A 27,834-nucleotide genomic window follows, 5' to 3' on the forward strand; every position below is an offset into this window, starting at 1 on the left:
GCTGTTCACACAGGTGTGTCATTGCTGTACATTGACCATGCATTGCTTCTGTGGTATTGCAAAGGCAAAGACAAATGCTTCCAGCCATCCATTGCACTAATGGATTGGTCATCAGCTGGCTGTCTATGTCCCGCATCAATATAGACCAAAGTACAGAGGGTTAGGCTATGCTATTGTGCACCTACCTGATGCATCAGAAGGTGCGAGGCCCTTGCTAAATTCTGTGCACAGACTTTGAGATCTATGCTTTAGACTGTATCTAAACCTGCTCCAACATGGACTGACATTCTGGCCTACTTTCAGCCGATGCGACTTGTCTGTCGCTGAACAGTCGCTTTTTATGTATTCAGCACCTATGTATAATGTTGTAAAAATGCTCTAGAAGCTAAAGTCGCAGAAATGTCACACATATTTGGCCTGCAACTTTCTGTGCGACAAATTCAGACAGGAAAAATCAGTATAAATCCTTAGAAAATTATCCCCCAGTGTCTCCATCTGCTGGCGGTATTGAATAAGCATTGCTGCACTGATGGGGTATGCATTAGACGAAAAAAAAGAAGAAAAAGAAGAATAATACGCCCAGAAAAGAGGCGAAAAGGAGAAAAACGTAAAAAAACGTGAAAAAAAAGTAAGAGGAAGAGAAGGGAAAAAAAGGTGGAAATGGGTTTAAAAGTGATTTCGGCGGAGAAATATATATATATATATATATATATATATATATATATATATATGCGCACACACACACATAGATATAAACGTATTCTCCGTTGAGATATTGCAGCCGCTGCTGTGTCCAGGCCCAGGAGCCTTAGCACTGTGCTGTGATGTCACTCAATACCACTGACATCACTAGGTGTAAACAACATCTCTCCTTTGCTGTGTATGTGACTATGGAGCTGTTTGGTGATGTCGTCTATTACGGCCTTCATAGAAGCAACAGGAGATTGTTGCATCCATCTTGAACCCTCAGAACTACAGTGCTATGATGTCACTCACTTCCACAGGCCTTGCAGAGTGTAAACAACAACAACCCAGCTTTGTTGTGTATGTAACCAAAGGGATTTGTGATGTCACCTAGAACCTTCACAGCAGCGACAGCTTTATGAGGAGCATCAGCACTGCTCTGCCTGAGCAGAACCATCACCGCCATAGGTTGTCAAATAACCCGGATTTAACCCACACAGGTAAGTCCAATGGGGTGCAGGCATGTCCTCTATGCTTACAGCTTCCCGTGGGTGTTGGTTTGATACCGTTTGGGGACAGCCAAGGAGGCATCTGCAGGCAACAAAGGTAGGTGTGTGCTTGTGTGTGTGTTTCCTATGCAGATCCTAAGCCCAGTGTCACATGCAAGTAGGAGGAGTAAGAAGGGTTCCTGGCAAATCCGGGTTATGGATTGCATTTAAAAAGGCCCCGTGGGAGTGCAATGGGCCCCTGTCTTGCTGCTTAGCAATAATGGTATGGGTTTAGGTTCTGCTGTGTGTACTGGTGGTTGACTGCCCCCCAGCCCAGAGTGTGCATGGAAAATTGTCTGGCAGCCTCCCTGACAGCAAGCAGTGATAGTGCCCATGAAGGGGACCTTGTTGGGCCCGCCCCTTTCACGGTTATCGCTTCTCGGCCTTTTGGCTAAGATCAAGTGTAGTATCTGTTCTTATCAGTTTAATATCTGATACGTCCCCTATCTGGGGACCATATATTAAATGGATTTTTGAGAACGGGGGCCGATTTCGAAGCTTGCTTCCGTCGCCCTATGCATTGACCCGATATGGCAGTATCTTCGGGTACAGTGCACCACCCCCTTACAGGGTTAAAAAGAAAGATTCCTACTTTCATTGCTACCTGCTTGCTGGCTAGCCAGCTAGCCAGCCCTGTGGGCCTTGCTGCTGCTGCAGCCAAAAAACAAAAGGTGGTGCTGCTGCTGCTTCTGCTGCTTCTGCTTCTGCTTGTGTCTGGCCCCTGTTGGAGCGTCCAGGCACAGGACTTCTGCTGCTGCTGACTAAATGGCCTCCTTAATTGGATCATTTGAGTAGCCAGCACACCTGTGCAGGTAGGGCATGACATGATAGGCAGCTGCCTTGATAGCGGGTGGGTGCTGAATGTTCCTAATTGACAAAATAAGATTAATGCTTATGAAGAAATATAAAATCTCATCCCTTCCCCAATATCGCGCCACACCCCTACCCCTTAATTCCCTGGTTGAACGTGATGGACATATGTCTTTTTTCGACCGTACTAACTATGTAACTATGTAACATAACATGGGGGGGGGGGGGGTCTCCTGGCTGTTCACACAGGTGTGTCATTGCTGTACATTGACCATGCATTGCTTCTGTGGTATTGCAAAGGCAAAGACAAATGCTTCCAGCCATCCATTGCACTAATGGATTGGTCATCAGCTGGCTGTCTATGTCCCGCATCAATATAGACCAAAGTACAGAGGGTTAGGCTATGCTATTGTGCACCTACCTGATGCATCAGAAGGTGCGAGGCCCTTGCTAAATTCTGTGCACAGACTTTGAGATCTATGCTTTAGACTGTATCTAAACCTGCTCCAACATGGACTGACATTCTGGCCTACTTTCAGCCGATGCGACTTGTCTGTCGCTGAACAGTCGCTTTTTATGTATTCAGCACCTATGTATAATGTTGTAAAAATGCTCTAGAAGCTAAAGTCGCAGAAATGTCACACATATTTGGCCTGCAACTTTCTGTGCGACAAATTCAGACAGGAAAAATCAGTATAAATCCTTAGAAAATTATCCCCCAGTGTCTCCATCTGCTGGCGGTATTGAATAAGCATTGCTGCACTGATGGGGTATGCATTAGACGGAAAAAAAAAAGAAAAAGAAGAATAATACGCCCAGAAAAGAGGCGAAAAGGAGAAAAACGTAAAAAAACGTGAAAAAAAAGTAAGAGGAAGAGAAGGGAAAAAAAGGTGGAAATGGGTTTAAAAGTGATTTCGGCGGAGAAATATATATATATATATATATATATATATATATATATATATATATATGCGCACACACACACATAGATATAAACGTATTCTCCGTTGAGATATTGCAGCCGCTGCTGTGTCCAGGCCCAGGAGCCTTAGCACTGTGCTGTGATGTCACTCAATACCACTGACATCACTAGGTGTAAACAACATCTCTCCTTTGCTGTGTATGTGACTATGGAGCTGTTTGGTGATGTCGTCTATTACGGCCTTCATAGAAGCAACAGGAGATTGTTGCATCCATCTTGAACCCTCAGAACTACAGTGCTATGATGTCACTCACTTCCACAGGCCTTGCAGAGTGTAAACAACAACAACCCAGCTTTGTTGTGTATGTAACCAAAGGGATTTGTGATGTCACCTAGAACCTTCACAGCAGCGACAGCTTTATGAGGAGCATCAGCACTGCTCTGCCTGAGCAGAACCATCACCGCCATAGGTTGTCAAATAACCCGGATTTAACCCACACAGGTAAGTCCAATGGGGTGCAGGCATGTCCTCTATGCTTACAGCTTCCCGTGGGTGTTGGTTTGATACCGTTTGGGGACAGCCAAGGAGGCATCTGCAGGCAACAAAGGTAGGTGTGTGCTTGTGTGTGTGTTTCCTATGCAGATCCTAAGCCCAGTGTCACATGCAAGTAGGAGGAGTAAGAAGGGTTCCTGGCAAATCCGGGTTATGGATTGCATTTAAAAAGGCCCCGTGGGAGTGCAATGGGCCCCTGTCTTGCTGCTTAGCAATAATGGTATGGGTTTAGGTTCTGCTGTGTGTACTGGTGGTTGACTGCCCCCCAGCCCAGAGTGTGCATGGAAAATTGTCTGGCAGCCTCCCTGACAGCAAGCAGTGATAGTGCCCATGAAGGGGACCTTGTTGGGCCCGCCCCTTTCACGGTTATCGCTTCTCGGCCTTTTGGCTAAGATCAAGTGTAGTATCTGTTCTTATCAGTTTAATATCTGATACGTCCCCTATCTGGGGACCATATATTAAATGGATTTTTGAGAACGGGGGCCGATTTCGAAGCTTGCTTCCGTCGCCCTATGCATTGACCCGATATGGCAGTATCTTCGGGTACAGTGCACCACCCCCTTACAGGGTTAAAAAGAAAGATTCCTACTTTCATTGCTACCTGCTTGCTGGCTAGCCAGCTAGCCAGCCCTGTGGGCCTTGCTGCTGCTGCAGCCAAAAAACAAAAGGTGGTGCTGCTGCTGCTTCTGCTGCTTCTGCTTCTGCTTGTGTCTGGCCCCTGTTGGAGCGTCCAGGCACAGGACTTCTGCTGCTGCTGACTAAATGGCCTCCTTAATTGGATCATTTGAGTAGCCAGCACACCTGTGCAGGTAGGGCATGACATGATAGGCAGCTGCCTTGATAGCGGGTGGGTGCTGAATGTTCCTAATTGACAAAATAAGATTAATGCTTATGAAGAAATATAAAATCTCATCCCTTCCCCAATATCGCGCCACACCCCTACCCCTTAATTCCCTGGTTGAACGTGATGGACATATGTCTTTTTTCGACCGTACTAACTATGTAACTATGTAACATAACATGGGGGGGGGGGGGGGGGTCTCCTGGCTGTTCACACAGGTGTGTCATTGCTGTACATTGACCATGCATTGCTTCTGTGGTATTGCAAAGGCAAAGACAAATGCTTCCAGCCATCCATTGCACTAATGGATTGGTCATCAGCTGGCTGTCTATGTCCCGCATCAATATAGACCAAAGTACAGAGGGTTAGGCTATGCTATTGTGCACCTACCTGATGCATCAGAAGGTGCGAGGCCCTTGCTAAATTCTGTGCACAGACTTTGAGATCTATGCTTTAGACTGTATCTAAACCTGCTCCAACATGGACTGACATTCTGGCCTACTTTCAGCCGATGCGACTTGTCTGTCGCTGAACAGTCGCTTTTTATGTATTCAGCACCTATGTATAATGTTGTAAAAATGCTCTAGAAGCTAAAGTCGCAGAAATGTCACACATATTTGGCCTGCAACTTTCTGTGCGACAAATTCAGACAGGAAAAATCAGTATAAATCCTTAGAAAATTATCCCCCAGTGTCTCCATCTGCTGGCGGTATTGAATAAGCATTGCTGCACTGATGGGGTATGCATTAGACGAAAAAAAAGAAGAAAAAGAAGAATAATACGCCCAGAAAAGAGGCGAAAAGGAGAAAAACGTAAAAAAACGTGAAAAAAAAGTAAGAGGAAGAGAAGGGAAAAAAAGGTGGAAATGGGTTTAAAAGTGATTTCGGCGGAGAAATATATATATATATATATATATATATATATATATATATATATATGCGCACACACACACATAGATATAAACGTATTCTCCGTTGAGATATTGCAGCCGCTGCTGTGTCCAGGCCCAGGAGCCTTAGCACTGTGCTGTGATGTCACTCAATACCACTGACATCACTAGGTGTAAACAACATCTCTCCTTTGCTGTGTATGTGACTATGGAGCTGTTTGGTGATGTCGTCTATTACGGCCTTCATAGAAGCAACAGGAGATTGTTGCATCCATCTTGAACCCTCAGAACTACAGTGCTATGATGTCACTCACTTCCACAGGCCTTGCAGAGTGTAAACAACAACAACCCAGCTTTGTTGTGTATGTAACCAAAGGGATTTGTGATGTCACCTAGAACCTTCACAGCAGCGACAGCTTTATGAGGAGCATCAGCACTGCTCTGCCTGAGCAGAACCATCACCGCCATAGGTTGTCAAATAACCCGGATTTAACCCACACAGGTAAGTCCAATGGGGTGCAGGCATGTCCTCTATGCTTACAGCTTCCCGTGGGTGTTGGTTTGATACCGTTTGGGGACAGCCAAGGAGGCATCTGCAGGCAACAAAGGTAGGTGTGTGCTTGTGTGTGTGTTTCCTATGCAGATCCTAAGCCCAGTGTCACATGCAAGTAGGAGGAGTAAGAAGGGTTCCTGGCAAATCCGGGTTATGGATTGCATTTAAAAAGGCCCCGTGGGAGTGCAATGGGCCCCTGTCTTGCTGCTTAGCAATAATGGTATGGGTTTAGGTTCTGCTGTGTGTACTGGTGGTTGACTGCCCCCCAGCCCAGAGTGTGCATGGAAAATTGTCTGGCAGCCTCCCTGACAGCAAGCAGTGATAGTGCCCATGAAGGGGACCTTGTTGGGCCCGCCCCTTTCACGGTTATCGCTTCTCGGCCTTTTGGCTAAGATCAAGTGTAGTATCTGTTCTTATCAGTTTAATATCTGATACGTCCCCTATCTGGGGACCATATATTAAATGGATTTTTGAGAACGGGGGCCGATTTCGAAGCTTGCTTCCGTCGCCCTATGCATTGACCCGATATGGCAGTATCTTCGGGTACAGTGCACCACCCCCTTACAGGGTTAAAAAGAAAGATTCCTACTTTCATTGCTACCTGCTTGCTGGCTAGCCAGCTAGCCAGCCCTGTGGGCCTTGCTGCTGCTGCAGCCAAAAAACAAAAGGTGGTGCTGCTGCTGCTTCTGCTGCTTCTGCTTCTGCTTGTGTCTGGCCCCTGTTGGAGCGTCCAGGCACAGGACTTCTGCTGCTGCTGACTAAATGGCCTCCTTAATTGGATCATTTGAGTAGCCAGCACACCTGTGCAGGTGTAGGGCATGACATGATAGGCAGCTGCCTTGATAGCGGGTGGGTGCTGAATGTTCCTAATTGACAAAATAAGATTAATGCTTATGAAGAAATATAAAATCTCATCCCTTCCCCAATATCGCGCCACACCCCTACCCCTTAATTCCCTGGTTGAACGTGATGGACATATGTCTTTTTTCGACCGTACTAACTATGTAACTATGTAACATAACATGGGGGGGGGGGTCTCCTGGCTGTTCACACAGGTGTGTCATTGCTGTACATTGACCATGCATTGCTTCTGTGGTATTGCAAAGGCAAAGACAAATGCTTCCAGCCATCCATTGCACTAATGGATTGGTCATCAGCTGGCTGTCTATGTCCCGCATCAATATAGACCAAAGTACAGAGGGTTAGGCTATGCTATTGTGCACCTACCTGATGCATCAGAAGGTGCGAGGCCCTTGCTAAATTCTGTGCACAGACTTTGAGATCTATGCTTTAGACTGTATCTAAACCTGCTCCAACATGGACTGACATTCTGGCCTACTTTCAGCCGATGCGACTTGTCTGTCGCTGAACAGTCGCTTTTTATGTATTCAGCACCTATGTATAATGTTGTAAAAATGCTCTAGAAGCTAAAGTCGCAGAAATGTCACACATATTTGGCCTGCAACTTTCTGTGCGACAAATTCAGACAGGAAAAATCAGTATAAATCCTTAGAAAATTATCCCCCAGTGTCTCCATCTGCTGGCGGTATTGAATAAGCATTGCTGCACTGATGGGGTATGCATTAGACGAAAAAAAAGAAGAAAAAGAAGAATAATACGCCCAGAAAAGAGGCGAAAAGGAGAAAAACGTAAAAAAACGTGAAAAAAAAGTAAGAGGAAGAGAAGGGAAAAAAAGGTGGAAATGGGTTTAAAAGTGATTTCGGCGGAGAAATATATATATATATATATATATATATATATATATATATATATATGCGCACACACACACATAGATATAAACGTATTCTCCGTTGAAATATTGCAGCCGCTGCTGTGTCCAGGCCCAGGAGCCTTAGCACTGTGCTGTGATGTCACTCAATACCACTGACATCACTAGGTGTAAACAACATCTCTCCTTTGCTGTGTATGTGACTATGGAGCTGTTTGGTGATGTCGTCTATTACGGCCTTCATAGAAGCAACAGGAGATTGTTGCATCCATCTTGAACCCTCAGAACTACAGTGCTATGATGTCACTCACTTCCACAGGCCTTGCAGAGTGTAAACAACAACAACCCAGCTTTGTTGTGTATGTAACCAAAGGGATTTGTGATGTCACCTAGAACCTTCACAGCAGCGACAGCTTTATGAGGAGCATCAGCACTGCTCTGCCTGAGCAGAACCATCACCGCCATAGGTTGTCAAATAACCCGGATTTAACCCACACAGGTAAGTCCAATGGGGTGCAGGCATGTCCTCTATGCTTACAGCTTCCCGTGGGTGTTGGTTTGATACCGTTTGGGGACAGCCAAGGAGGCATCTGCAGGCAACAAAGGTAGGTGTGTGCTTGTGTGTGTGTTTCCTATGCAGATCCTAAGCCCAGTGTCACATGCAAGTAGGAGGAGTAAGAAGGGTTCCTGGCAAATCCGGGTTATGGATTGCATTTAAAAAGGCCCCGTGGGAGTGCAATGGGCCCCTGTCTTGCTGCTTAGCAATAATGGTATGGGTTTAGGTTCTGCTGTGTGTACTGGTGGTTGACTGCCCCCCAGCCCAGAGTGTGCATGGAAAATTGTCTGGCAGCCTCCCTGACAGCAAGCAGTGATAGTGCCCATGAAGGGGACCTTGTTGGGCCCGCCCCTTTCACGGTTATCGCTTCTCGGCCTTTTGGCTAAGATCAAGTGTAGTATCTGTTCTTATCAGTTTAATATCTGATACGTCCCCTATCTGGGGACCATATATTAAATGGATTTTTGAGAACGGGGGCCGATTTCGAAGCTTGCTTCCGTCGCCCTATGCATTGACCCGATATGGCAGTATCTTCGGGTACAGTGCACCACCCCCTTACAGGGTTAAAAAGAAAGATTCCTACTTTCATTGCTACCTGCTTGATGGCTAGCCAGCTAGCCAGCCCTGTGGGCCTTGCTGCTGCTGCAGCCAAAAAACAAAAGGTGGTGCTGCTGCTGCTTCTGCTGCTTCTGCTTCTGCTTGTGTCTGGCCCCTGTTGGAGCGTCCAGGCACAGGACTTCTGCTGCTGCTGACTAAATGGCCTCCTTAATTGGATCATTTGAGTAGCCAGCACACCTGTGCAGGTAGGGCATGACATGATAGGCAGCTGCCTTGATAGCGGGTGGGTGCTGAATGTTCCTAATTGACAAAATAAGATTAATGCTTATGAAGAAATATAAAATCTCATCCCTTCCCCAATATCGCGCCACACCCCTACCCCTTAATTCCCTGGTTGAACGTGATGGACATATGTCTTTTTTCGACCGTACTAACTATGTAACTATGTAACATAACATGGGGGGGGGGGGGGGGGGGGGGGTACTCCTGGCTGTTCACACAGGTGTGTCATTGCTGTACATTGACCATGCATTGCTTCTGTGGTATTGCAAAGGCAAAGACAAATGCTTCCAGCCATCCATTGCACTAATGGATTGGTCATCAGCTGGCTGTCTATGTCCCGCATCAATATAGACCAAAGTACAGAGGGTTAGGCTATGCTATTGTGCACCTACCTGATGCATCAGAAGGTGCGAGGCCCTTGCTAAATTCTGTGCACAGACTTTGAGATCTATGCTTTAGACTGTATCTAAACCTGCTCCAACATGGACTGACATTCTGGCCTACTTTCAGCCGATGCGACTTGTCTGTCGCTGAACAGTCGCTTTTTATGTATTCAGCACCTATGTATAATGTTGTAAAAATGCTCTAGAAGCTAAAGTCGCAGAAATGTCACACATATTTGGCCTGCAACTTTCTGTGCGACAAATTCAGACAGGAAAAATCAGTATAAATCCTTAGAAAATTATCCCCCAGTGTCTCCATCTGCTGGCGGTATTGAATAAGCATTGCTGCACTGATGGGGTATGCATTAGACGAAAAAAAAGAAGAAAAAGAAGAATAATACGCCCAGAAAAGAGGCAAAAAGGAGAAAAACGTAAAAAAACGTGAAAAAAAAGTAAGAGGAAGAGAAGGGAAAAAAAGGTGGAAATGGGTTTAAAAGTGATTTCGGTGGAGAAATATATATATATATATATATATATATATATATATATATATATATATATGCGCACACACACACATAGATATAAACGTATTCTCCGTTGAGATATTGCAGCCGCTGCTGTGTCCAGGCCCAGGAGCCTTAGCACTGTGCTGTGATGTCACTCAATACCACTGACATCACTAGGTGTAAACAACATCTCTCCTTTGCTGTGTATGTGACTATGGAGCTGTTTGGTGATGTCGTCTATTACGGCCTTCATAGAAGCAACAGGAGATTGTTGCATCCATCTTGAACCCTCAGAACTACAGTGCTATGATGTCACTCACTTCCACAGGCCTTGCAGAGTGTAAACAACAACAACCCAGCTTTGTTGTGTATGTAACCAAAGGGATTTGTGATGTCACCTAGAACCTTCACAGCAGCGACAGCTTTATGAGGAGCATCAGCACTGCTCTGCCTGAGCAGAACCATCACCGCCATAGGTTGTCAAATAACCCGGATTTAACCCACACAGGTAAGTCCAATGGGGTGCAGGCATGTCCTCTATGCTTACAGCTTCCCGTGGGTGTTGGTTTGATACCGTTTGGGGACAGCCAAGGAGGCATCTGCAGGCAACAAAGGTAGGTGTGTGCTTGTGTGTGTGTTTCCTATGCAGATCCTAAGCCCAGTGTCACATGCAAGTAGGAGGAGTAAGAAGGGTTCCTGGCAAATCCGGGTTATGGATTGCATTTAAAAAGGCCCCGTGGGAGTGCAATGGGCCCCTGTCTTGCTGCTTAGCAATAATGGTATGGGTTTAGGTTCTGCTGTGTGTACTGGTGGTTGACTGCCCCCCAGCCCAGAGTGTGCATGGAAAATTGTCTGGCAGCCTCCCTGACAGCAAGCAGTGATAGTGCCCATGAAGGGGACCTTGTTGGGCCCGCCCCTTTCACGGTTATCGCTTCTCGGCCTTTTGGCTAAGATCAAGTGTAGTATCTGTTCTTATCAGTTTAATATCTGATACGTCCCCTATCTGGGGACCATATATTAAATGGATTTTTGAGAACGGGGGCCGATTTCGAAGCTTGCTTCCGTCGCCCTATGCATTGACCCGATATGGCAGTATCTTCGGGTACAGTGCACCACCCCCTTACAGGGTTAAAAAGAAAGATTCCTACTTTCATTGCTACCTGCTTGCTGGCTAGCCAGCTAGCCAGCCCTGTGGGCCTTGCTGCTGCTGCAGCCAAAAAACAAAAGGTGGTGCTGCTGCTGCTTCTGCTGCTTCTGCTTCTGCTTGTGTCTGGCCCCTGTTGGAGCGTCCAGGCACAGGACTTCTGCTGCTGCTGACTAAATGGCCTCCTTAATTGGATCATTTGAGTAGCCAGCACACCTGTGCAGGTAGGGCATGACATGATAGGCAGCTGCCTTGATAGCGGGTGGGTGCTGAATGTTCCTAATTGACAAAATAAGATTAATGCTTATGAAGAAATATAAAATCTCATCCCTTCCCCAATATCGCGCCACACCCCTACCCCTTAATTCCCTGGTTGAACGTGATGGACATATGTCTTTTTTCGACCGTACTAACTATGTAACTATGTAACATAACATGGGGGGGGGGGGGGGGGTCTCCTGGCTGTTCACACAGGTGTGTCATTGCTGTACATTGACCATGCATTGCTTCTGTGGTATTGCAAAGGCAAAGACAAATGCTTCCAGCCATCCATTGCACTAATGGATTGGTCATCAGCTGGCTGTCTATGTCCCGCATCAATATAGACCAAAGTACAGAGGGTTAGGCTATGCTATTGTGCACCTACCTGATGCATCAGAAGGTGCGAGGCCCTTGCTAAATTCTGTGCACAGACTTTGAGATCTATGCTTTAGACTGTATCTAAACCTGCTCCAACATGGACTGACATTCTGGCCTACTTTCAGCCGATGCGACTTGTCTGTCGCTGAACAGTCGCTTTTTATGTATTCAGCACCTATGTATAATGTTGTAAAAATGCTCTAGAAGCTAAAGTCGCAGAAATGTCACACATATTTGGCCTGCAACTTTCTGTGCGACAAATTCAGACAGGAAAAATCAGTATAAATCCTTAGAAAATTATCCCCCAGTGTCTCCATCTGCTGGCGGTATTGAATAAGCATTGCTGCACTGATGGGGTATGCATTAGACGAAAAAAAAGAAGAAAAAGAAGAATAATACGCCCAGAAAAGAGGCGAAAAGGAGAAAAACGTAAAAAAACGTGAAAAAAAAGTAAGAGGAAGAGAAGGGAAAAAAAGGTGGAAATGGGTTTAAAAGTGATTTCGGCGGAGAAATATATATATATATATATATATATATATATATATATATATATATATATATGCGCACACACACACATAGATATAAACGTATTCTCCGTTGAGATATTGCAGCCGCTGCTGTGTCCAGGCCCAGGAGCCTTAGCACTGTGCTGTGATGTCACTCAATACCACTGACATCACTAGGTGTAAACAACATCTCTCCTTTGCTGTGTATGTGACTATGGAGCTGTTTGGTGATGTCGTCTATTACGGCCTTCATAGAAGCAACAGGAGATTGTTGCATCCATCTTGAACCCTCAGAACTACAGTGCTATGATGTCACTCACTCCCACAGGCCTTGCAGAGTGTAAACAACAACAACCCAGCTTTGTTGTGTATGTAACCAAAGGGATTTGTGATGTCACCTAGAACCTTCACAGCAGCGACAGCTTTATGAGGAGCATCAGCACTGCTCTGCCTGAGCAGAACCATCACCGCCATAGGTTGTCAAATAACCCGGATTTAACCCACACAGGTAAGTCCAATGGGGTGCAGGCATGTCCTCTATGCTTACAGCTTCCCGTGGGTGTTGGTTTGATACCGTTTGGGGACAGCCAAGGAGGCATCTGCAGGCAACAAAGGTAGGTGTGTGCTTGTGTGTGTGTTTCCTATGCAGATCCTAAGCCCAGTGTCACATGCAAGTAGGAGGAGTAAGAAGGGTTCCTGGCAAATCCGGGTTATGGATTGCATTTAAAAAGGCCCCGTGGGAGTGCAATGGGCCCCTGTCTTGCTGCTTAGCAATAATGGTATGGGTTTAGGTTCTGCTGTGTGTACTGGTGGTTGACTGCCCCCCAGCCCAGAGTGTGCATGGAAAATTGTCTGGCAGCCTCCCTGACAGCAAGCAGTGATAGTGCCCATGAAGGGGACCTTGTTGGGCCCGCCCCTTTCACGGTTATCGCTTCTCGGCCTTTTGGCTAAGATCAAGTGTAGTATCTGTTCTTATCAGTTTAATATCTGATACGTCCCCTATCTGGGGACCATATATTAAATGGATTTTTGAGAACGGGGGCCGATTTCGAAGCTTGCTTCCGTCGCCCTATGCATTGACCCGATATGGCAGTATCTTCGGGTACAGTGCACCACCCCCTTACAGGGTTAAAAAGAAAGATTCCTACTTTCATTGCTACCTGCTTGCTGGCTAGCCAGCTAGCCAGCCCTGTGGGCCTTGCTGCTGCTGCTGCAGCCAAAAAACAAAAGGTGGTGCTGCTGCTGCTTCTGCTGCTTCTGCTTCTGCTTGTGTCTGGCCCCTGTTGGAGCGTCCAGGCACAGGACTTCTGCTGCTGCTGACTAAATGGCCTCCTTAACTGGATCATTTGAGTAGCCAGCACACCTGTGCAGGTAGGGCATGACATGATAGGCAGCTGCCTTGATAGCGGGTGGGTGCTGAATGTTCCTAATTGACAAAATAAGATTAATGCTTATGAAGAAATATAAAATCTCATCCCTTCCCCAATATCGCGCCACACCCCTACCCCTTAATTCCCTGGTTGAACGTGATGGACATATGTCTTTTTTCGACCGTACTAACTATGTAACTATGTAACATAACATGGGGGGGGGGGTCTCCTGGCTGTTCACACAGGTGTGTCATTGCTGTACATTGACCATGCATTGCTTCTGTGGTATTGCAAAGGCAAAGACAAATGCTTCCAGCCATCCATTGCACTAATGGATTGGTCATCAGCTGGCTGTCTATGTCCCGCATCAATATAGACCAAAGTACAGAGGGTTAGGCTATGCTATTGTGCACCTACCTGATGCATCAGAAGGTGCGAGGCCCTTGCTAAATTCTGTGCACAGACTTTGAGATCTATGCTTTAGACTGTATCTAAACCTGCTCCAACATGGACTGACATTCTGGCCTACTTTCAGCCGATGCGACTTGTCTGTCGCTGAACAGTCGCTTTTTATGTATTCAGCACCTATGTATAATGTTGTAAAAATGCTCTAGAAGCTAAAGTCGCAGAAATGTCACACATATTTGGCCTGCAACTTTCTGTGCGACAAATTCAGACAGGAAAAATCAGTATAAATCCTTAGAAAATTATCCCCCAGTGTCTCCATCTGCTGGCGGTATTGAATAAGCATTGCTGCACTGATGGGGTATGCATTAGACGAAAAAAAAGAAGAAAAAGAAGAATAATACGCCCAGAAAAGAGGCGAAAAGGAGAAAAACGTAAAAAAACGTGAAAAAAAAGTAAGAGGAAGAGAAGGGAAAAAAAGGTGGAAATGGGTTTAAAAGTGATTTCGGCGGAGAAATATATATATATATATATATATATATATATATATATATATGCGCACACACACACATAGATATAAACGTATTCTCCGTTGAGATATTGCAGCCGCTGCTGTGTCCAGGCCCAGGAGCCTTAGCACTGTGCTGTGATGTCACTCAATACCACTGACATCACTAGGTGTAAACAACATCTCTCCTTTGCTGTGTATGTGACTATGGAGCTGTTTGGTGATGTCGTCTATTACGGCCTTCATAGAAGCAACAGGAGATTGTTGCATCCATCTTGAACCCTCAGAACTACAGTGCTATGATGTCACTCACTTCCACAGGCCTTGCAGAGTGTAAACAACAACAACCCAGCTTTGTTGTGTATGTAACCAAAGGGATTTGTGATGTCACCTAGAACCTTCACAGCAGCGACAGCTTTATGAGGAGCATCAGCACTGCTCTGCCTGAGCAGAACCATCACCGCCATAGGTTGTCAAATAACCCGGATTTAACCCACACAGGTAAGTCCAATGGGGTGCAGGCATGTCCTCTATGCTTACAGCTTCCCGTGGGTGTTGGTTTGATACCGTTTGGGGACAGCCAAGGAGGCATCTGCAGGCAACAAAGGTAGGTGTGTGCTTGTGTGTGTGTTTCCTATGCAGATCCTAAGCCCAGTGTCACATGCAAGTAGGAGGAGTAAGAAGGGTTCCTGGCAAATCCGGGTTATGGATTGCATTTAAAAAGGCCCCGTGGGAGTGCAATGGGCCCCTGTCTTGCTGCTTAGCAATAATGGTATGGGTTTAGGTTCTGCTGTGTGTACTGGTGGTTGACTGCCCCCCAGCCCAGAGTGTGCATGGAAAATTGTCTGGCAGCCTCCCTGACAGCAAGCAGTGATAGTGCCCATGAAGGGGACCTTGTTGGGCCCGCCCCTTTCACGGTTATCGCTTCTCGGCCTTTTGGCTAAGATCAAGTGTAGTATCTGTTCTTATCAGTTTAATATCTGATACGTCCCCTATCTGGGGACCATATATTAAATGGATTTTTGAGAACGGGGGCCGATTTCGAAGCTTGCTTCCGTCGCCCTATGCATTGACCCGATATGGCAGTATCTTCGGGTACAGTGCACCACCCCCTTACAGGGTTAAAAAGAAAGATTCCTACTTTCATTGCTACCTGCTTGCTGGCTAGCCAGCTAGCCAGCCCTGTGGGCCTTGCTGCTGCTGCAGCCAAAAAACAAAAGGTGGTGCTGCTGCTGCTTCTGCTGCTTCTGCTTCTGCTTGTGTCTGGCCCCTGTTGGAGCGTCCAGGCACAGGACTTCTGCTGCTGCTGACTAAATGGCCTCCTTAATTGGATCATTTGAGTAGCCAGCACACCTGTGCAGGTAGGGCATGACATGATAGGCAGCTGCCTTGATAGCGGGTGGGTGCTGAATGTTCCTAATTGACAAAATAAGATTAATGCTTATGAAGAAATATAAAATCTCATCCCTTCCCCAATATCGCGCCACACCCCTACCCCTTAATTCCCTGGTTGAACGTGATGGACATATGTCTTTTTTCGACCGTACTAACTATGTAACTATGTAACATAACATGGGGGGGGGGGGGGGGTCTCCTGGCTGTTCACACAGGTGTGTCATTGCTGTACATTGACCATGCATTGCTTCTGTGGTATTGCAAAGGCAAAGACAAATGCTTCCAGCCATCCATTGCACTAATGGATTGGTCATCAGCTGGCTGTCTATGTCCCGCATCAATATAGACCAAAGTACAGAGGGTTAGGCTATGCTATTGTGCACCTACCTGATGCATCAGAAGGTGCGAGGCCCTTGCTAAATTCTGTGCACAGACTTTGAGATCTATGCTTTAGACTGTATCTAAACCTGCTCCAACATGGACTGACATTCTGGCCTACTTTCAGCCGATGCGACTTGTCTGTCGCTGAACAGTCGCTTTTTATGTATTCAGCACCTATGTATAATGTTGTAAAAATGCTCTAGAAGCTAAAGTCGCAGAAATGTCACACATATTTGGCCTGCAACTTTCTGTGCGACAAATTCAGACAGGAAAAATCAGTATAAATCCTTAGAAAATTATCCCCCAGTGTCTCCATCTGCTGGCGGTATTGAATAAGCATTGCTGCACTGATGGGGTATGCATTAGACGAAAAAAAAGAAGAAAAAGAAGAATAATACGCCCAGAAAAGAGGCGAAAAGGAGAAAAACGTAAAAAAACGTGAAAAAAAAGTAAGAGGAAGAGAAGGGAAAAAAAGGTGGAAATGGGTTTAAAAGTGATTTCGGCGGAGAAATATATATATATATATATATATATATATATATATATATGCGCACACACACACATAGATATAAACGTATTCTCCGTTGAGATATTGCAGCCGCTGCTGTGTCCAGGCCCAGGAGCCTTAGCACTGTGCTGTGATGTCACTCAATACCACTGACATCACTAGGTGTAAACAACATCTCTCCTTTGCTGTGTATGTGACTATGGAGCTGTTTGGTGATGTCGTCTATTACGGCCTTCATAGAAGCAACAGGAGATTGTTGCATCCATCTTGAACCCTCAGAACTACAGTGCTATGATGTCACTCACTTCCACAGGCCTTGCAGAGTGTAAACAACAACAACCCAGCTTTGTTGTGTATGTAACCAAAGGGATTTGTGATGTCACCTAGAACCTTCACAGCAGCGACAGCTTTATGAGGAGCATCAGCACTGCTCTGCCTGAGCAGAACCATCACCGCCATAGGTTGTCAAATAACCCGGATTTAACCCACACAGGTAAGTCCAATGGGGTGCAGGCATGTCCTCTATGCTTACAGCTTCCCGTGGGTGTTGGTTTGATACCGTTTGGGGACAGCCAAGGAGGCATCTGCAGGCAACAAAGGTAGGTGTGTGCTTGTGTGTGTGTTTCCTATGCAGATCCTAAGCCCAGTGTCACATGCAAGTAGGAGGAGTAAGAAGGGTTCCTGGCAAATCCGGGTTATGGATTGCATTTAAAAAGGCCCCGTGGGAGTGCAATGGGCCCCTGTCTTGCTGCTTAGCAATAATGGTATGGGTTTAGGTTCTGCTGTGTGTACTGGTGGTTGACTGCCCCCCAGCCCAGAGTGTGCATGGAAAATTGTCTGGCAGCCTCCCTGACAGCAAGCAGTGATAGTGCCCATGAAGGGGACCTTGTTGGGCCCGCCCCTTTCACGGTTATCGCTTCTCGGCCTTTTGGCTAAGATCAAGTGTAGTATCTGTTCTTATCAGTTTAATATCTGATACGTCCCCTATCTGGGGACCATATATTAAATGGATTTTTGAGAACGGGGGCCGATTTCGAAGCTTGCTTCCGTCGCCCTATGCATTGACCCGATATGGCAGTATCTTCGGGTACAGTGCACCACCCCCTTACAGGGTTAAAAAGAAAGATTCCTACTTTCATTGCTACCTGCTTGCTGGCTAGCCAGCTAGCCAGCCCTGTGGGCCTTGCTGCTGCTGCAGCCAAAAAACAAAAGGTGGTGCTGCTGCTGCTTCTGCTGCTTCTGCTTCTGCTTGTGTCTGGCCCCTGTTGGAGCGTCCAGACACAGGACTTCTGCTGCTGCTGACTAAATGGCCTCCTTAATTGGATCATTTGAGTAGCCAGCACACCTGTGCAGGTAGGGCATGACATGATAGGCAGCTGCCTTGATAGCGGGTGGGTGCTGAATGTTCCTAATTGACAAAATAAGATTAATGCTTATGAAGAAATATAAAATCTCATCCCTTCCCCAATATCGCGCCACACCCCTACCCCTTAATTCCCTGGTTGAACGTGATGGACATATGTCTTTTTTCGACCGTACTAACTATGTAACTATGTAACATAACATGGGGGGGGGGGGGGTCTCCTGGCTGTTCACACAGGTGTGTCATTGCTGTACATTGACCATGCATTGCTTCTGTGGTATTGCAAAGGCAAAGACAAATGCTTCCAGCCATCCATTGCACTAATGGATTGGTCATCAGCTGGCTGTCTATGTCCCGCATCAATATAGACCAAAGTACAGAGGGTTAGGCTATGCTATTGTGCACCTACCTGATGCATCAGAAGGTGCGAGGCCCTTGCTAAATTCTGTGCACAGACTTTGAGATCTATGCTTTAGACTGTATCTAAACCTGCTCCAACATGGACTGACATTCTGGCCTACTTTCAGCCGATGCGACTTGTCTGTCGCTGAACAGTCGCTTTTTATGTATTCAGCACCTATGTATAATGTTGTAAAAATGCTCTAGAAGCTAAAGTCGCAGAAATGTCACACATATTTGGCCTGCAACTTTCTGTGCGACAAATTCAGACAGGAAAAATCAGTATAAATCCTTAGAAAATTATCCCCCAGTGTCTCCATCTGCTGGCGGTATTGAATAAGCATTGCTGCACTGATGGGGTATGCATTAGACGAAAAAAAAGAAGAAAAAGAAGAATAATACGCCCAGAAAAGAGGCGAAAAGGAGAAAAACGTAAAAAAACGTGAAAAAAAAGTAAGAGGAAGAGAAGGGAAAAAAAGGTGGAAATGGGTTTAAAAGTGATTTCGGCGGAGAAATATATATATATATATATATATATATATATATATATATATATATATGCGCACACACACACATAGATATAAACGTATTCTCCGTTGAGATATTGCAGCCGCTGCTGTGTCCAGGCCCAGGAGCCTTAGCACTGTGCTGTGATGTCACTCAATACCACTGACATCACTAGGTGTAAACAACATCTCTCCTTTGCTGTGTATGTGACTATGGAGCTGTTTGGTGATGTCGTCTATTACGGCCTTCATAGAAGCAACAGGAGATTGTTGCATCCATCTTGAACCCTCAGAACTACAGTGCTATGATGTCACTCACTTCCACAGGCCTTGCAGAGTGTAAACAACAACAACCCAGCTTTGTTGTGTATGTAACCAAAGGGATTTGTGATGTCACCTAGAACCTTCACAGCAGCGACAGCTTTATGAGGAGCATCAGCACTGCTCTGCCTGAGCAGAACCATCACCGCCATAGGTTGTCAAATAACCCGGATTTAACCCACACAGGTAAGTCCAATGGGGTGCAGGCATGTCCTCTATGCTTACAGCTTCCCGTGGGTGTTGGTTTGATACCGTTTGGGGACAGCCAAGGAGGCATCTGCAGGCAACAAAGGTAGGTGTGTGCTTGTGTGTGTGTTTCCTATGCAGATCCTAAGCCCAGTGTCACATGCAAGTAGGAGGAGTAAGAAGGGTTCCTGGCAAATCCGGGTTATGGATTGCATTTAAAAAGGCCCCGTGGGAGTGCAATGGGCCCCTGTCTTGCTGCTTAGCAATAATGGTATGGGTTTAGGTTCTGCTGTGTGTACTGGTGGTTGACTGCCCCCCAGCCCAGAGTGTGCATGGAAAATTGTCTGGCAGCCTCCCTGACAGCAAGCAGTGATAGTGCCCATGAAGGGGACCTTGTTGGGCCCGCCCCTTTCACGGTTATCGCTTCTCGGCCTTTTGGCTAAGATCAAGTGTAGTATCTGTTCTTATCAGTTTAATATCTGATACGTCCCCTATCTGGGGACCATATATTAAATGGATTTTTGAGAACGGGGGCCGATTTCGAAGCTTGCTTCCGTCGCCCTATGCATTGACCCGATATGGCAGTATCTTCGGGTACAGTGCACCACCCCCTTACAGGGTTAAAAAGAAAGATTCCTACTTTCATTGCTACCTGCTTGCTGGCTAGCCAGCTAGCCAGCCCTGTGGGCCTTGCTGCTGCTGCAGCCAAAAAACAAAAGGTGGTGCTTCTGCTGCTTCTGCTTCTGCTTGTGTCTGGCCCCTGTTGGAGCGTCCAGGCACAGGACTTCTGCTGCTGCTGACTAAATGGCCTCCTTAATTGGATCATTTGAGTAGCCAGCACACCTGTGCAGGTAGGGCATGACATGATAGGCAGCTGCCTTGATAGCGGGTGGGTGCTGAATGTTCCTAATTGACAAAATAAGATTAATGCTTATGAAGAAATATAAAATCTCATCCCTTCCCCAATATCGCGCCACACCCCTACCCCTTAATTCCCTGGTTGAACGTGATGGACATATGTCTTTTTTCGACCGTACTAACTATGTAACTATGTAACATAACATGGGGGGGGGGGGGGGGGGGGTCTCCTGGCTGTTCACACAGGTGTGTCATTGCTGTACATTGACCATGCATTGCTTCTGTGGTATTGCAAAGGCAAAGACAAATGCTTCCAGCCATCCATTGCACTAATGGATTGGTCATCAGCTGGCTGTCTATGTCCCGCATCAATATAGACCAAAGTACAGAGGGTTAGGCTATGCTATTGTGCACCTACCTGATGCATCAGAAGGTGCGAGGCCCTTGCTAAATTCTGTGCACAGACTTTGAGATCTATGCTTTAGACTGTATCTAAACCTGCTCCAACATGGACTGACATTCTGGCCTACTTTCAGCCGATGCGACTTGTCTGTCGCTGAACAGTCGCTTTTTATGTATTCAGCACCTATGTATAATGTTGTAAAAATGCTCTAGAAGCTAAAGTCGCAGAAATGTCACACATATTTGGCCTGCAACTTTCTGTGCGACAAATTCAGACAGGAAAAATCAGTATAAATCCTTAGAAAATTATCCCCCAGTGTCTCCATCTGCTGGCGGTATTGAATAAGCATTGCTGCACTGATGGGGTATGCATTAGACGAAAAAAAAGAAGAAAAAGAAGAATAATACGCCCAGAAAAGAGGCGAAAAGGAGAAAAACGTAAAAAAACGTGAAAAAAAAGTAAGAGGAAGAGAAGGGAAAAAAAGGTGGAAATGGGTTTAAAAGTGATTTCGGCGGAGAAATATATATATATATATATATATATATATATATATATATATATATATGCGCACACACACACATAGATATAAACGTATTCTCCGTTGAGATATTGCAGCCGCTGCTGTGTCCAGGCCCAGGAGCCTTAGCACTGTGCTGTGATGTCACTCAATACCACTGACATCACTAGGTGTAAACAACATCTCTCCTTTGCTGTGTATGTGACTATGGAGCTGTTTGGTGATGTCGTCTATTACGGCCTTCATAGAAGCAACAGGAGATTGTTGCATCCATCTTGAACCCTCAGAACTACAGTGCTATGATGTCACTCACTTCCACAGGCCTTGCAGAGTGTAAACAACAACAACCCAGCTTTGTTGTGTATGTAACCAAAGGGATTTGTGATGTCACCTAGAACCTTCACAGCAGCGACAGCTTTATGAGGAGCATCAGCACTGCTCTGCCTGAGCAGAACCATCACCGCCATAGGTTGTCAAATAACCCGGATTTAACCCACACAGGTAAGTCCAATGGGGTGCAGGCATGTCCTCTATGCTTACAGCTTCCCGTGGGTGTTGGTTTGATACCGTTTGGGGACAGCCAAGGAGGCATCTGCAGGCAACAAAGGTAGGTGTGTGCTTGTGTGTGTGTTTCCTATGCAGATCCTAAGCCCAGTGTCACATGCAAGTAGGAGGAGTAAGAAGGGTTCCTGGCAAATCCGGGTTATGGATTGCATTTAAAAAGGCCCCGTGGGAGTGCAATGGGCCCCTGTCTTGCTGCTTAGCAATAATGGTATGGGTTTAGGTTCTGCTGTGTGTACTGGTGGTTGACTGCCCCCCAGCCCAGAGTGTGCATGGAAAATTGTCTGGCAGCCTCCCTGACAGCAAGCAGTGATAGTGCCCATGAAGGGGACCTTGTTGGGCCCGCCCCTTTCACGGTTATCGCTTCTCGGCCTTTTGGCTAAGATCAAGTGTAGTATCTGTTCTTATCAGTTTAATATCTGATACGTCCCCTATCTGGGGACCATATATTAAATGGATTTTTGAGAACGGGGGCCGATTTCGAAGCTTGCTTCCGTCGCCCTATGCATTGACCCGATATGGCAGTATCTTCGGGTACAGTGCACCACCCCCTTACAGGGTTAAAAAGAAAGATTCCTACTTTCATTGCTACCTGCTTGCTGGCTAGCCAGCTAGCCAGCCCTGTGGGCCTTGCTGCTGCTGCAGCCAAAAAACAAAAGGTGGTGCTGCTGCTGCTTCTGCTGCTTCTGCTTCTGCTTGTGTCTGGCCCCTGTTGGAGCGTCCAGGCACAGGACTTCTGCTGCTGCTGACTAAATGGCCTCCTTAATTGGATCATTTGAGTAGCCAGCACACCTGTGCAGGTAGGGCATGACATGATAGGCAGCTGCCTTGATAGCGGGTGGGTGCTGAATGTTCCTAATTGACAAAATAAGATTAATGCTTATGAAGAAATATAAAATCTCATCCCTTCCCCAATATCGCGCCACACCCCTACCCCTTAATTCCCTGGTTAAACGTGATGGACATATGTCTTTTTTCGACCGTACTAACTATGTAACTATGTAACATAACATGGGGGGGGGGGGGGGGGGGGTCTCCTGGCTGTTCACACAGGTGTGTCATTGCTGTACATTGACCATGCATTGCTTCTGTGGTATTGCAAAGGCAAAGACAAATGCTTCCAGCCATCCATTGCACTAATGGATTGGTCATCAGCTGGCTGTCTATGTCCCGCATCAATATAGACCAAAGTACAGAGGGTTAGGCTATGCTATTGTGCACCTACCTGATGCATCAGAAGGTGCGAGGCCCTTGCTAAATTCTGTGCACAGACTTTGAGATCTATGCTTTAGACTGTATCTAAACCTGCTCCAACATGGACTGACATTCTGGCCTACTTTCAGCCGATGCGACTTGTCTGTCGCTGAACAGTAGCTTTTTATGTATTCAGCACCTATGTATAATGTTGTAAAAATGCTCTAGAAGCTAAAGTCGCAGAAATGTCACACATATTTGGCCTGCAACTTTCTGTGCGACAAATTCAGACAGGAAAAATCAGTATAAATCCTTAGAAAATTATCCCCCAGTGTCTCCATCTGCTGGCGGTATTGAATAAGCATTGCTGCACTGATGGGGTATGCATTAGACGAAAAAAAAGAAGAAAAAGAAGAATAATACGCCCAGAAAAGAGGCGAAAAGGAGAAAAACGTAAAAAAACGTGAAAAAAAAGTAAGAGGAAGAGAAGGGAAAAAAAGGTGGAAATGGGTTTAAAAGTGATTTCGGCGGAGAAATATATATATATATATATATATATATATATATATATATATGCGCACACACACACATAGATATAAACGTATTCTCCGTTGAGATATTGCAGCCGCTGCTGTGTCCAGGCCCAGGAGCCTTAGCACTGTGCTGTGATGTCACTCAATACCACTGACATCACTAGGTGTAAACAACATCTCTCCTTTGCTGTGTATGTGACTATGGAGCTGTTTGGTGATGTCGTCTATTACGGCCTTCATAGAAGCAACAGGAGATTGTTGCATCCATCTTGAACCCTCAGAACTACAGTGCTATGATGTCACTCACTTCCACAGGCCTTGCAGAGTGTAAACAACAACAACCCAGCTTTGTTGTGTATGTAACCAAAGGGATTTGTGATGTCACCTAGAACCTTCACAGCAGCGACAGCTTTATGAGGAGCATCAGCACTGCTCTGCCTGAGCAGAACCATCACCGCCATAGGTTGTCAAATAACCCGGATTTAACCCACACAGGTAAGTCCAATGGGGTGCAGGCATGTCCTCTATGCTTACAGCTTCCCGTGGGTGTTGGTTTGATACCGTTTGGGGACAGCCAAGGAGGCATCTGCAGGCAACAAAGGTAGGTGTGTGCTTGTGTGTGTGTTTCCTATGCAGATCCTAAGCCCAGTGTCACATGCAAGTAGGAGGAGTAAGAAGGGTTCCTGGCAAATCCGGGTTATGGATTGCATTTAAAAAGGCCCCGTGGGAGTGCAATGGGCCCCTGTCTTGCTGCTTAGCAATAATGGTATGGGTTTAGGTTCTGCTGTGTGTACTGGTGGTTGACTGCCCCCCAGCCCAGAGTGTGCATGGAAAATTGTCTGGCAGCCTCCCTGACAGCAAGCAGTGATAGTGCCCATGAAGGGGACCTTGTTGGGCCCGCCCCTTTCACGGTTATCGCTTCTCGGCCTTTTGGCTAAGATCAAGTGTAGTATCTGTTCTTATCAGTTTAATATCTGATACGTCCCCTATCTGGGGACCATATATTAAATGGATTTTTGAGAACGGGGGCCGATTTCGAAGCTTGCTTCCGTCGCCCTATGCATTGACCCGATATGGCAGTATCTTCGGGTACAGTGCACCACCCCCTTACAGGGTTAAAAAGAAAGATTCCTACTTTCATTGCTACCTGCTTGCTGGCTAGCCAGCTAGCCAGCCCTGTGGGCCTTGCTGCTGCTGCAGCCAAAAAACAAAAGGTGGTGCTTCTGCTGCTTCTGCTTCTGCTTGTGTCTGGCCCCTGTTGGAGCGTCCAGGCACAGGACTTCTGCTGCTGCTGACTAAATGGCCTCCTTAATTGGATCATTTGAGTAGCCAGCACACCTGTGCAGGTAGGGCATGACATGATAGGCAGCTGCCTTGATAGCGGGTGGGTGCTGAATGTTCCTAATTGACAAAATAAGATTAATGCTTATGAAGAAATATAAAATCTCATCCCTTCCCCAATATCGCGCCACACCCCTACCCCTTAATTCCCTGGTTGAACGTGATGGACATATGTCTTTTTTCGACCGTACTAACTATGTAACTATGTAACATAACATGGGGGGGGTCTCCTGGCTGTTCACACAGGTGTGTCATTGCTGTACATTGACCATGCATTGCTTCTGTGGTATTGCAAAGGCAAAGACAAATGCTTCCAGCCATCCATTGCACTAATGGATTGGTCATCAGCTGGCTGTCTATGTCCCGCATCAATATAGACCAAAGTACAGAGGGTTAGGCTATGCTATTGTGCACCTACCTGATGCATCAGAAGGTGCGAGGCCCTTGCTAAATTCTGTGCACAGACTTTGAGATCTATGCTTTAGACTGTATCTAAACCTGCTCCAACATGGACTGACATTCTGGCCTACTTTCAGCCGATGCGACTTGTCTGTCGCTGAACAGTCGCTTTTTATGTATTCAGCACCTATGTATAATGTTGTAAAAATGCTCTAGAAGCTAAAGTTGCAGAAATGTCACACATATTTGGCCTGCAACTTTCTGTGCGACAAATTCAGACAGGAAAAATCAGTATAAATCCTTAGAAAATTATCCCCCAGTGTCTCCATCTGCTGGCGGTATTGAATAAGCATTGCTGCACTGATGGGGTATGCATTAGACGAAAAAAAAAAAGAAAAAGAAGAATAATACGCCCAGAAAAGAGGCGAAAAGGAGAAAAACGTAAAAAAACGTGAAAAAAAGTAAGAGGAAGAGAAGGGAAAAAAAGGTGGAAATGGGTTTAAAAGTGATTTCGGCGGAGAAATATATATATATATATATATATATATATATATATATATATATATATATATGCGCACACACACACATAGATATAAACGTATTCTCCGTTGAGATATTGCAGCCGCTGCTGTGTCCAGGCCCAGGAGCCTTAGCACTGTGCTGTGATGTCACTCAATACCACTGACATCACTAGGTGTAAACAACATCTCTCCTTTGCTGTGTATGTGACTATGGAGCTGTTTGGTGATGTCGTCTATTACGGCCTTCATAGAAGCAACAGGAGATTGTTGCATCCATCTTGAACCCTCAGAACTACAGTGCTATGATGTCACTCACTTCCACAGGCCTTGCAGAGTGTAAACAACAACAACCCAGCTTTGTTGTGTATGTAACCAAAGGGATTTGTGATGTCACCTAGAACCTTCACAGCAGCGACAGCTTTATGAGGAGCATCAGCACTGCTCTGCCTGAGCAGAACCATCACCGCCATAGGTTGTCAAATAACCCGGATTTAACCCACACAGGTAAGTCCAATGGGGTGCAGGCATGTCCTCTATGCTTACAGCTTCCCGTGGGTGTTGGTTTGATACCGTTTGGGGACAGCCAAGGAGGCATCTGCAGGCAACAAAGGTAGGTGTGTGCTTGTGTGTGTGTTTCCTATGCAGATCCTAAGCCCAGTGTCACATGCAAGTAGGAGGAGTAAGAAGGGTTCCTGGCAAATCCGGGTTATGGATTGCATTTAAAAAGGCCCCGTGGGAGTGCAATGGGCCCCTGTCTTGCTGCTTAGCAATAATGGTATGGGTTTAGGTTCTGCTGTGTGTACTGGTGGTTGACTGCCCCCCAGCCCAGAGTGTGCATGGAAAATTGTCTGGCAGCCTCCCTGACAGCAAGCAGTGATAGTGCCCATGAAGGGGACCTTGTTGGGCCCGCCCCTTTCACGGTTATCGCTTCTCGGCCTTTTGGCTAAGATCAAGTGTAGTATCTGTTCTTATCAGTTTAATATCTGATACGTCCCCTATCTGGGGACCATATATTAAATGGATTTTTGAGAACGGGGGCCGATTTCGAAGCTTGCTTCCGTCGCCCTATGCATTGACCCGATATGGCAGTATCTTCGGGTACAGTGCACCACCCCCTTACAGGGTTAAAAGAAAGATTCCTACTTTCATTGCTACCTGCTTGCTGGCTAGCCAGCTAGCCAGCCCTGTGGGCCTTGCTGCTGCTGCAGCCAAAAAACAAAAGGTGGTGCTGCTGCTGCTTCTGCTGCTTCTGCTTCTGCTTGTGTCTGGCCCCTGTTGGAGCGTCCAGGCACAGGACTTCTGCTGCTGCTGACTAAATGGCCTCCTTAATTGGATCATTTGAGTAGCCAGCACACCTGTGCAGGTAGGGCATGACATGATAGGCAGCTGCCTTGATAGCGGGTGGGTGCTGAATGTTCCTAATTGACAAAATAAGATTAATGCTTATGAAGAAATATAAAATCTCATCCCTTCCCCAATATCGCGCCACACCCCTACCCCCTTAATTCCCTGGTTGAACGTGATGGACATATGTCTTTTTTCGACCGTACTAACTATGTAACTATGTAACATAACATGGGGGGGGGGGGGGGGGGGGTCTCCTGGCTGTTCACACAGGTGTGTCATTGCTGTACATTGACCATGCATTGCTTCTGTGGTATTGCAAAGGCAAAGACAAATGCTTCCAGCCATCCATTGCACTAATGGATTGGTCATCAGCTGGCTGTCTATGTCCCGCATCAATATAGACCAAAGTACAGAGGGTTAGGCTATGCTATTGTGCACCTACCTGATGCATCAGAAGGTGCGAGGCCCTTGCTAAATTCTGTGCACAGACTTTGAGATCTATAGACTGTATCTAAACCTGCTCCAACATGGACTGACATTCTGGCCTACTTTCAGCCGATGCGACTTGTCTGTCGCTGAACAGTCGCTTTTTATGTATTCAGCACCTATGTATAATGTTGTAAAAATGCTCTAGAAGCTAAAGTCGCAGAAATGTCACACATATTTGGCCTGCAACTTTCTGTGCGACAAATTCAGACAGGAAAAATCAGTATAA

The 27,834-nt window shown here is 46.1% G+C and overlaps 12 non-coding genes across 12 annotated transcripts; all 12 read left to right on the forward strand.

The window, feature by feature from the left end:
- The first annotated feature begins 1,603 nt into the window (after positions 1-1,603).
- On the forward strand, positions 1,604-1,794 carry LOC130315048 (U2 spliceosomal RNA). The gene has a single exon (XR_008862640.1). It is a non-coding gene; the product is annotated as a U2 spliceosomal RNA (small nuclear RNA).
- Positions 1,795-3,885: 2,091 nt separating this feature from the next.
- On the forward strand, positions 3,886-4,076 carry LOC130315049 (U2 spliceosomal RNA). The gene has a single exon (XR_008862641.1). It is a non-coding gene; the product is annotated as a U2 spliceosomal RNA (small nuclear RNA).
- A 2,092-nt stretch (positions 4,077-6,168) lies between these two features.
- LOC130315050 (U2 spliceosomal RNA) lies at positions 6,169-6,359 on the forward strand. The gene has a single exon (XR_008862642.1). It is a non-coding gene; the product is annotated as a U2 spliceosomal RNA (small nuclear RNA).
- Positions 6,360-8,447: 2,088 nt separating this feature from the next.
- LOC130315052 (U2 spliceosomal RNA) lies at positions 8,448-8,638 on the forward strand. The gene has a single exon (XR_008862643.1). It is a non-coding gene; the product is annotated as a U2 spliceosomal RNA (small nuclear RNA).
- A 2,103-nt stretch (positions 8,639-10,741) lies between these two features.
- LOC130315053 (U2 spliceosomal RNA) lies at positions 10,742-10,932 on the forward strand. The gene has a single exon (XR_008862644.1). It is a non-coding gene; the product is annotated as a U2 spliceosomal RNA (small nuclear RNA).
- A 2,098-nt stretch (positions 10,933-13,030) lies between these two features.
- Positions 13,031-13,221, forward strand: LOC130315055 (U2 spliceosomal RNA). The gene has a single exon (XR_008862646.1). It is a non-coding gene; the product is annotated as a U2 spliceosomal RNA (small nuclear RNA).
- Positions 13,222-15,306: 2,085 nt separating this feature from the next.
- LOC130315056 (U2 spliceosomal RNA) lies at positions 15,307-15,497 on the forward strand. Its single transcript, XR_008862647.1, has one exon. It is a non-coding gene; the product is annotated as a U2 spliceosomal RNA (small nuclear RNA).
- Positions 15,498-17,582: 2,085 nt separating this feature from the next.
- LOC130315057 (U2 spliceosomal RNA) lies at positions 17,583-17,773 on the forward strand. Its single transcript, XR_008862648.1, has one exon. It is a non-coding gene; the product is annotated as a U2 spliceosomal RNA (small nuclear RNA).
- A 2,091-nt stretch (positions 17,774-19,864) lies between these two features.
- On the forward strand, positions 19,865-20,055 carry LOC130315058 (U2 spliceosomal RNA). Its single transcript, XR_008862649.1, has one exon. It is a non-coding gene; the product is annotated as a U2 spliceosomal RNA (small nuclear RNA).
- Positions 20,056-22,143: 2,088 nt separating this feature from the next.
- LOC130315059 (U2 spliceosomal RNA) lies at positions 22,144-22,334 on the forward strand. The gene has a single exon (XR_008862650.1). It is a non-coding gene; the product is annotated as a U2 spliceosomal RNA (small nuclear RNA).
- Positions 22,335-24,425: 2,091 nt separating this feature from the next.
- Positions 24,426-24,616, forward strand: LOC130315060 (U2 spliceosomal RNA). The gene has a single exon (XR_008862651.1). It is a non-coding gene; the product is annotated as a U2 spliceosomal RNA (small nuclear RNA).
- A 2,079-nt stretch (positions 24,617-26,695) lies between these two features.
- LOC130315061 (U2 spliceosomal RNA) lies at positions 26,696-26,886 on the forward strand. Its single transcript, XR_008862652.1, has one exon. It is a non-coding gene; the product is annotated as a U2 spliceosomal RNA (small nuclear RNA).
- The last annotated feature ends 948 nt before the right edge of the window (positions 26,887-27,834 follow it).

The sequence above is a fragment of the Hyla sarda genome, unplaced genomic scaffold (genome assembly GCF_029499605.1).
Source record: "Hyla sarda isolate aHylSar1 unplaced genomic scaffold, aHylSar1.hap1 scaffold_1858, whole genome shotgun sequence".
Classification (NCBI taxonomy): domain Eukaryota; kingdom Metazoa; phylum Chordata; class Amphibia; order Anura; family Hylidae; genus Hyla; species Hyla sarda.